This window comes from Talpa occidentalis, unplaced genomic scaffold, assembly GCF_014898055.3.
Source record: "Talpa occidentalis isolate TD23 unplaced genomic scaffold, MPIMG_talOcc4v2.1 talOcc4.11, whole genome shotgun sequence".
In the NCBI taxonomy this organism is placed as follows: domain Eukaryota; kingdom Metazoa; phylum Chordata; class Mammalia; order Eulipotyphla; family Talpidae; genus Talpa; species Talpa occidentalis.
Window position 1 is genome coordinate 11,638,776 of NW_023601104.1, and position 9,054 is coordinate 11,647,829.

Genomic DNA, 9,054 nt, shown 5'->3' on the forward strand with positions numbered 1-9,054 from the left:
GATGTGTCCTACTTCTCACTGGCCTCTGCAGCTGCAGCCTCTCAGAGGCATCCTTCGCCTACCAGGGAACAGAGGGAAGAGGCTGGGCAGGCAGACTCTGAGGTCCCCAGGCTACCAGAGGGGTCATGGGAGTTCAGAGAGCTGTGGGCCTGTAGAGACGGTGTGGGCCTCTGGGTTGACAGTGAGAACTATTCACTTGGGGTTGCTGGAGGCAGAGTCACAGCTCAGTGCTTGCCACGTGAAGGGGCTGTTGCTGTATGTGCCAGTAGGATGATTGCACATTTGGTAATTTATCATTTGGTAATTAGATTTTTTTTCCGACTTAAAAAATCACCTTTATGGAGGAGTAATTTAATAAAATAAAATATACTCACTTGATGACTTTTGACTACACAATGCATAACCAACACCACCACAATCAAAACGTGAAGCATTTCCATCAACCCCAAAAGGTATCTCATAGCTTTTTGTGGTCAATCTTTCCCCTTCTCCTTGGGCTCCAGAGAGTCACTGGTCTTTCTGCAGCTGCAAAATAATGTGTCTTTTCTAGAAGTTCACATAAATGGAACCATACTGTTAAGTCTTTTGTGGCTGCCTTTTTTTTTTTTTGGTTTAATGTAAGGTTTTCAGGATTATCCATGGCACTGTACAGTCATGCTTCACCTAACAATGGGCAACATATAAGATTGTGGTCACAACAGACTATACCATTTAGCCTAAGTGTGTAGTAGGCTATACCATCTGGATTTGTGTAATTATACGCTGATATTCAAACAATGATCACAGTAAAATTGCCTAACCACACATCTCAGAATGGATCCCCATTGTTCAGTGACTTATGACTGTCCTGAGCTCATTCTTTCTCAGTACTGTATAGTATTCCATTACAAAAATATTGCAATTTATTTATTTATTCATCAATTGAAGGGCAAAGCTTTTCTAGTTTTTAGCAATTATGAATAAAGCTGTTATAAACATTTGCACATAGGTGTTCCTGTAAATGTATTTTCATCTCTCTTGGGTAAATTTGTATGAGGGAAATAGCTACATATGGTTGATTTTTACAAAGTACCTCAAGGTATGACATCATTTCCGGGATCGTCTGACCCCCCAGCCTCCTGAACATAGCCTATGTCTTCAGGATTTCTCTACCCTCCCTCCTTCTTCTTGTTTTCTTTTCCTCTCTCTTAACCCTCCCTTTCTCTTCTTGGCATCCCCTGTCAAACTTGAGGGAAGCCAAGGGTGGGAGGCGTCTCTCACAGAGAGGTGGTTGTAACAGCTGTCCTTACTTTTCTCGGTCCAAGCCCCTTGAGCAGGCACCCCCACCAAACTCGACCAAGTCCTTTGCATCAGCTACTCAGCAAAGGCCCCTGGAGAGCCCCCCAAACTCCACATGGAGAGGGCTAGGGGTGGACTTCTAGCAAGTTCAGGTCTGGGATAGTTTGACAAGTTGTTGTGCTGGTCAAGAACTTAGTCATTGGTTCTAGTACACCCCAGTTACTGGTGTTCTGTGTTCAGTCTGAATTTGATTCCAGCCAGGACCTAGCAGAAGAACATAATTCCCTGCTGGTTCCATTAGGTTGAAGTCCCTTAGCTAAGGTTCTGCGGTCACTTCCTGATAGTCGCTGCCCACCATTTTTCAGGGCGGGGTTGATGGGGATCCCGCAATGCCGATCTGGGAGGATCCATGAACAGGGAATGCTTTCACATCAAATCTTGGATTTGACATGGGCGATCAGAGCTGAGGAATGCCGTGGCTCCTTGCTGGTTACAAGATTAGGGTCCATTCACATTCCGGAACTGTGGTATGGCACAGAGCACTGGACAGGAAGCCAAAAGCCGAGGGCCCCAGTTTCAGCTCTGCCATGTGATACAAAACAGATGGTTCTTCCCACCAGCCCAGGCCTCTTTCATTTCTTAGAAATTGGGAGTTGGATTAGGTCAGCCCAGAACTCCAGGGTGGTGGGCTGGCATCTGTATCTTTTCATTATCTCAGCTGACCTGGAGACACGGACACAGAGAGACCCTATAACAGAGGCTCTGACTTCTGAGTCCTGCCTGCTGACCACCGAGGCCACGCCACGCTTGGGCACCAGTTCAGAATGAGAATAAATGGGGGATTTGCAGGGTCCTTCTGAGTAAGATGGGACAGACGTCAAACTGCAAAACAACGTTCTGGATGCCAGAAAGGAACAGCCACCAAGGAGACCGTCAGGAAAGGGGAAAGTGTCTAAAATAGGCCGGTCTAGTCGCCTGCCCTTTCCAGGACCCTGTGGATGCCTCAAACCACAGGTAGTACCAAACCCAGTATGTACACCTTCTGTCCTGCACATGCATACCTATGAGGAAGTTTTATTTACAAATTAGTCACAGTAAGAGATTAACAATTGGAACTAATAATAAAATAGAACACTTTAAACAGTAATTACAATAAAAGTCACGTAAGTGTATCTCGCTCTCAAAATATCTTATTGCAGGTAAGACTTTTGCACTGACCTTGCTCACGAACGGGGAAACCACTGATAAAGGGGACCTGCTGTGCATGATGAGAGGGACGGAGACCTTAAGAGGGGGACTCTGGGGTGTGAAAATATTGGGGGCAAAGGATGCCCTGAAGGAACTCCACAAACACAGGTTTTATGGACCCACCCCCACTCTAGACCAAGACACCAAGAACATCAATTCCCATAATGCCATCACCACCGAAGGGAGGATTCCTGGGAACTGAGGGTGGAGTCAAGCGGCCAGACTTGGTATATAACCAGACATGTGGGCCTTGGGGGTCTCCTGGTTTTTCGCCAGCTCTCAGCGTGCTATTGAGGTCCCAGTTCAGCGGAACTGGTAGGACACAGTTTCTCTCTCTCCTTCTCCCTGAGTTACCCATGTCTTCATTTCCCCTTTTTATAAATAAACCCTTTATGAACCTTTTTTTGTGTGCCTGCAGTTGGGTCTTATTGTAAGTCCCTTTTAAGCACACAGGTGAGGACACACAGCCGGGCAACCCATTTCATATCAGGGTTGCCCTGTAACAAAATGCCCCTGTGGTCTGTCCTCAGCAGGGCCCAGGGCCAGTGGCACCTCTTACCCGCCCTTCCCACCCCACACATTGCCTCTGTGAGCGTGTGTGAAAGTGTGTATGTTTGAGTGTTCATGTATATACGAAATCGTGTGTGTATGAGTGTGTATGTGTGTGTGTGTGTGTTTGGGAGGAGAAGAATCTGGGCTTTTTCTTGCTGGGGAAGGGAGACCCGAGTGCTCACTGGAAAGACTGTTGTACTAAACTGGTTCAGTGTCATCAGCTCCTGGGGGCCTGGAGTGTGATCCTAATTTCCAACTGTCCCTACAAGCCTCAGTCCACCTGCCCTGCTGGACTCAGGATTCATATAGGCCTTGCAACTGGTTCGGGCAACCCTGAGGATCCTTTACTGCCATTTGGTTGATTTTAAGGTAGTGATGGGGGTTTGAGTTAAAGAATTTGGACTGTGGAGGTAGAGAGTGTCTGCCCTCTGGGAGGCTCACCCCAGCTGGCCAGCTGCCTGCCCTGCCCTGCACTCCTCAAAGGCTTTGTCTGGTTGTCAGTGTCAGTGGGTGGGCCCCAGGGACCAGCCTGGGGAGGCAATTTGCCAGGGGAGGACACATTGTGACAAAGGGCATTCTGGGCTGTGGGGCGGGTAGTCCAGGCCCTGGGGGCTGACTCTGCAGTCAGGTCGCTATAATCTAGGCAGTTCCTGGGTGAGGCAGAAGATGCAGGTGACCTAAGCACAGAGGGCAGAAGCAGGGGTGGGGGTGGGGGGTTCAGATCAGGAGTCACCACCTGGAGCCTCCACCTGCCGCCTCCTGCTGCTGGCTAGGGTCTCTAGTTCTGTTCACAGAGGCCCTGCAGAGGGCTGGCCTCGGGCTTCTGTCCCTTGTGTGGGAGTTGGTGGCATTCGAGTCGTCACCTGCTAAATGCAAACAACACACCCCTCCCACCTCTGTGCACACACACCTGTGCAGATGTGGGTGGTAGAATCAGGGGTTCCTGTCCTCTTAATGGTGATGCCAACTTCAGAGGGAAGGACTCTGGCTACAGAGCTAGCCTCCTGTACGATACCTCCTGATGTACAGTCCTCAGCTACTTTTTGTTTGAGGTCATTTGAGGGTCAACAACCAGCGTGGTTGGTCCAGAACTGAGGGATTTCCTGGGATGAGAGATTTTTGTTGCTAAAACCAGAGTCCCAAGTAAACCAAGATGACTGGTTACCTTATTTCTAACTTCCCTTGGAAATATTGATAATTTTGAGGCAGAGACATACAGACCTGGGATTTACAATTATTTGTGTTTATAATGATTTATTATTTGTGTTTTATAATGTTTATTATTTGTGTTTTATAATAATGGGAGGCAAAATAAGTTGATTACTTCCTGATTTTATTTTGACAGATATGGATAAAATCTGTGGGACAAGTCCAAGTATTTGGACCAATTCTGAGGTTAAGGGGTGACTGATTTTGTGTGTGGAGCCAGGTATATGTACATCATGACCCCCTGCATTCCTTTCCCCTTCATCTGATATGAGAATACCCTTTTCCTTTGTGATCCAAGGGAACTGTCAATTGTGGGGACTCTTGACTTGCCTGGACAGTCTATAGTTCCGTCCCCTTAGTTTAGGAGCAATTAACTCTCTCTTTCTCCTTTTTCTTTTCCTTTTTCAAAATTGTATGGGGAGAGAGAAAGGTTATTCTTTTCTCTGGATAATGAGCTCTTTTCTCTGGGAGATGTAAGCTTTACTGGTGGTCATATGTGTCACCACGGGGAAGGACTTAGCCCAAGAAAAGAAGCTGATGTCGAAAAAAACAAAAAGTTGAGAAATGGGGAGAAAAAGAAAAAGTTCTATGGACCCAGTCTGTATCACAAGAGCAAGCTATGCCCGAAGCCCACACACCCCTTGGTCTCTCCTGCTCAATGGGACAAAGTCACCCTGCCCCATTTGGCTGGGTTATCTGCCACTTGTGACTAAGGAGTTCTGATAGTACACCTGGCCCAACACATCTGGTGCCAGTTCTCCACTTGGGGTTCTCCAGCAGGCAGAGGGGAGGGAGATGAGTCCTTCCGGCTGTGTCTTCTGTCCTCCTGAACTCACCCCCTTATACCTGTAGATCAGGCAAACCATATCTCCTCCAGAGTACATGGGGGTGAGGTGGGGTGGGGGAGGCACAAGTCTGTGCTTTTGCCTTCAGGAACCCTTTTTGGGGGATATTGGAGCAAGAGCTCTTTGAAGTTCTCTCTCATCTACCCCAGGCCCTCCCATAGTTTCAAAGATGCCCTGGGGTCTCTCACTGGTTCTTGGCTCTGTAAGTCAACACTATAATACATCCAGCTCCCACTCACATACCTTGCTGCCTTTGTGATATTCCCAGCTTAGGTCAAGCCTCTCCCAGTCATTAGACCATTGCCTGAATGATTCCATTTCAACACCTGGGAAACTGGGATGGAGAAAGACTTTGGTTGTTATCTCCATCCAGAGACTCCAGAGGGGAGGCACACTTCGGCTCCCAGCTGCAGGGTGGAGAGAGGAACTATGTGCTCCCAGCCAGTAAGGCTGAGTGGAAGGAAGGGGAAGGCAGACAGGATGAGGCAGGCCCAGGAATAAAGCAAAGGAAGCAGGTGGCTGAAAAACCACAGCAGGTGGAATCCTATCCTACATGATTTCTGTGGGAAATCACAAATGAACTTATCTCTTGATCTTCAGGCTCACTGGCAGGGAGAGGCCAGTGGTGTTGGGAAGAGGGGTGGGGGCAATTCTGGGTCAAAGAGGTTGTTTTCCTGCCCAAAGAAAACAGTCTTCTAGAAAAGCACGCTTTCCTTGCCTAGCTTCCAATTTTAATTTCTCTTTTAAAGAAGTACTAAGCAATATTTCTGATATACAAAAGGTATAAAGAACAGTAAAATGAACACTCGAGAATCCTACCCAACTCAAAAAATATAAACTTTAGTAACAGAGCTGAACTCTCCCCCCGCCCCCGGCCCCTAGAACCCCTAACCTAGTCACTGCCCTGTCTCCCTCCTTGGGAATAAACACAAGCCTGAGTTCCTACCCACCACTCTCGCACATGTCTCTATTCCTTTTCTACACATGTATGTTTCTAAGCTGTATTTAGTATAATTTTGCATGTTTGAGGCTTTATATACAAGCTGTGCCATATGGATATGTATTCTGCAGTACACCTGGTTTTTCTTTTCACCTGATAAATCACCTCTGTTGATAAGTGTAGATCTGGTGCATCCATTTTCAGAGATGGAAACTAGACCACGATTTCTATATCCTCTTTTTTGTGGTGGACATTTGAACTGTTTCATTTATTGCTATTACTATAGTCACTGATTCTCTGACATGTGTTTCTACCCACTTTACAGCCCCTGAATTAAGAGATATTTATTAAGGCTGATATTTATTAAAAATGGCAGTGAAGGGCCTCCCCTGGTGGCACAGCAGTTAAGCGCTGGGCTGCAAAGCTGCCCGCAGCCTCTGAAGCGCTGGTTCGATACCTGGACACTGGCGAGGGTCCCACATGGGGCGCAGACCTCTCCTGCCACCCGCTGCTCCCCTCAGCAGTGTACTTCGTCACTCTGCCTGTTCTGTTCCCCACTCTGGCTCTGGTGAATTCTCTCACCCTCCCGCGCTTCCGACTGTACCTAGTGCTTGTATAAATAAATAAATAAATCTTTAAAAAAAAAAAAATAAAAATGGCGGTGTTTTCCCTTGTAAATGATGTACTTTAGAGTCAAGGATTTGTACAAACACCACCACCATGAACTTTCTTGTACATGCCGTATTTCTTTACTGCTTATACCCCTGAAAGTATAAAAATCTACATTTTATTATTATTAATATATTTTATTAGGTATATTATCAATAATTAACATTTGTTATATTATCAATAATTTTACAAACTATTGCTGAACTGTACCCTAAAGTAGCCATTACTGATTTGCTCTCCCCCTGCCATGTGAGACAGGACTTACTGGCGTATACCATGGCATCATTTGGCTTTTTGACTTTATCAATCCAATGGGTGTAAAATCTGATGTAGTTTTAATGTAGATTTCTCAGTTTATTAGTAATCTGGGGCATCTTTTTGAGATCTTTTACTTTCTCTAACCCACATTCTTGGGACTCCTCAACAGCTCCCCTGCTTGAAGTCTCTTACCCTCTTTTACCCTAGTCAAGTTCAACCATCATCAGTACTTGCCAAATATGAGCAGTAGTCACAAAAAACTACAAAACCATTTATGCTGAGTAATTCCACTCTTGGGAACTCATACTGAAAGGAAAAATGCTACATACTTTAAATGTTCATTGCATCTAAATTTTTGATGGTGAAGAATTGAAAATAACTGAAATGATCAATACTGATAGTCATGTTAATAATTTATGACATAATAATTGATTGAATGTATAGTCATTAAAAGGAGAACTATGAAGGGAATATACCAATATTAAAGTATATACATATATACATATTTGAATTTAAGATATGAGAATGGTTGATTATAGAAATAGATAAGCTAAATCATAAATTAGAATAAGAGAAAACAAGACCCATACACAATAGCAATGAAAAATAAAATAAATAAACTTGGGAGGAGGTAAACAAGAAATTTACATGTAAAAATGATACCATTAAAAATAATAGGGGAGGGCCTCCCTGGTAATGCAGGCGGTTGAGCACAGCACTATGAAGCTGTCCGCAGCCTCCGCAGTGCAGGTTCGATCCCTGCGGCAGCAGAGCAACCCACATGGCGCAGGAGACCTCTCCTGTCTCACCCGCTGCTCCCCTCAGCAGTGTATTTCAGTCAGTCTGCCTGTTCTGCTCCCTGCTCTGTCTCTGGTGAATCCTCACACACTCCCGCTCATCTGGCCTGTACCCCAGTTCTTGTGTAAATAAATAATAAAAGCTTTTTAAAAAATTAATAGGGGAAAGATGGATTGGCTGACATTATGTTGCAAAAATAACTACTTTCTGAAAAACAGGCATTTTGTCATGGGGAGAAAATAAGCTGGTTACGTATCTCACTCCTTTTATTAAAATTAATTTCAGATGTAAATATAATTTAACTGGTTATTGTTTTATCATCACTGGTGAAGAAGTAGGACACAAAACTGAAATGTAATGAAGGAAAACAAATGGATAATTCTGACATATGCATGTTAAATTTCTCTATGTCAAAACAACCATAAATAATAATCAAAGACTAATTTGTAAAAAATATTGCAAAATTTATGAAGGGCTAATTTCCCAATAAACCAGAAGCTCTTTCAAATGAATACTAACAAGCAAACAATTCAATGGACAAATGACAAAAGATACAAACAGGCAATTCACAGTGTTTGTCAGTAGCTACCCAGCCCTGCAGAACCCTGGAATCGCCTGGAGATGCTTAAACAAATATTGATGCCTGGCTCTTAGGTATTCTGCTATAACTGATAAAGCAAGTGTGACTTGGGCACTGGGATTTTTAAAAGCTTCCCTGGTAATTCTAATCTTCAATAACGTTTGGGGGTCATTGGAATGTGCAATAAGCCTATAAAAGATGATCACTAATAAGAAAAGTTAAAACTGCAAAGAAGGTATATTAAAAGGATGTAAATTAGAACAAGAGGAGCCATTTTTCATCTATCAAATTGCAAGGATGAAAAACTGTCAGACTCAGTGTTGGGCAAGGTGTGGGGAAGAATCAGGATGTAAACTGGGCAAAAATTGTTGAAGGGGAATTTGGTCATCTCTGTGATTAAGTAAAATGTGCATGACCTTTGACCCAGCGATTTGGTTAGGTTAACATTATTCTTGTGGCTATTTTTTAATTTTGTTGTTTGTTCTCTTGATATAACAAGTGCTATGGCTTAGAAGTCATTGATTAACGGGGGTGGCACCCCCTCCTTTATATGCCCATGGCATTTGGGCTTTCACACTGCTGAGTGGAGCTACGTAATACTACTAACACTACCCTTAGGAATCCAGTTGCATCCATAAATTACCGTAAGATGCAGAAAAGCCTGTGGGGGAAAGAGG